General features: G+C 35.9%; 1 pseudogene; it reads left to right on the plus strand.

Annotated features, from left to right (window-relative positions):
• The window catches only part of LOC107581641 (coiled-coil domain-containing protein 57-like), a 13,048-nt pseudogene that overhangs the window by 8,692 nt on the left and 2,982 nt on the right, over positions 1-1,374 (plus strand).

The raw sequence follows: 1,374 nt of genomic DNA on the forward strand, positions 1-1,374 counted from the left end.
ACCAAGGGATTAAAGAAGCCTTAGTTTGATTCTCAATAGAGAGCCTAATGCTTATTTGTCCCGGAAATTCTCCATGCTTTGTGTGTGTTGTCTTGATTCAAATTGGTTATACAACTCATTGAGAAGTCATTCATTGGCAAATCATTGCTGAATACCAACACATCCAAATATTTTTACTTGCTACATCCTCAGTTTGTGCTATATCCTCAGTTTGTTATGTCCTGTTCATTTACAGACAGAATTGGAATTAAAGTTATGGAAATTGTCTAAAATGGACATCAGGGATGCAAGCAATCACCTTTATGTGATATTTACCTTTTTTCCCAAAATGTGCCCTCTAAAGCTTGTAAATAAAACAAAATGATTCTAATATGTTTTACAAGAAAATATTATTCAGTGTGTTATAATTCTATTCAATGTGTTTATTGTTGTTTCTTTGTAATTAATTGTGAAATTTACTAGCAATTTCTGAATGAAAATTGTTTCTACACCAAATTGTTTTGTTTTTCTTAGTTCCACGGCACTCAAAGATCATTCTCAAACCAACTGATCCAGAGCACAGTCTGGTGGAAAAAGACCCCTCTCAATCCGAGAATGGGGTTCAGTCAAGATCCGCTTATCTACCCTGGAACAGCTACAGTACAAGCTAACCACTCAGGTGACTCCTGCATGAGAGAGACTTTGTTCAATCAAAGCATATTCTCTGTATTGATACTGAGAATATATTTCATCATACTAATCAGTTTGGCCTCTGTATATGTACTGATGTGATATTTTAGACATAGCTTTTATGCAATGTTATTCTTTGTCAAGGCCACTGGAACATGGCAAAGGTCAGCGATCACTCTCTTGTCCGATGTACATGGCTGATTATGGTCACGCTAGCATGAAATTTAAATACATTAAATTTGATTCTCATTCTAGGAGCTACAATATGCACAAAGAGATCAGAATAAAAAAATGGCAATTATAGTCTGTCCCCAATTCTCTGAGAGTGAGAGTTCAGACAAACACAGAACCATAAACCCTTGGCAGCCTCCAATCAGAGTCCAGGTACTATGACATCTTCACCACCCCATAAATATATTTGATATATTATAACATATTATACATATACACTATTGTTTAGAAGTTTGTTTTTAAAGAAATTAAAGGAGACATATTATGCCCCTTTTTACAATATGTAATATAAGTCTCTGGTGTCCCCAGAATGTGTCTGTGAAGTTTCAGCTCAAAATACTCCACAGATCATTTATTATATCATTTTGAAAATGCCGATTTTGAGTGGAAGCAGAAACACGCTGTTTTTCGGGCCTGTCTCTTTAAATGCAAATGAGCTGCTGCTCCCCGCCCCCTTTTCCAGAATAGAGCTGC

Source organism: Sinocyclocheilus grahami, unplaced genomic scaffold (assembly GCF_001515645.1).
Source record: "Sinocyclocheilus grahami isolate Dianchi unplaced genomic scaffold, SAMN03320097.WGS_v1.1 scaffold36.1, whole genome shotgun sequence".
Lineage (NCBI taxonomy): Eukaryota > Metazoa > Chordata > Actinopteri > Cypriniformes > Cyprinidae > Sinocyclocheilus > Sinocyclocheilus grahami.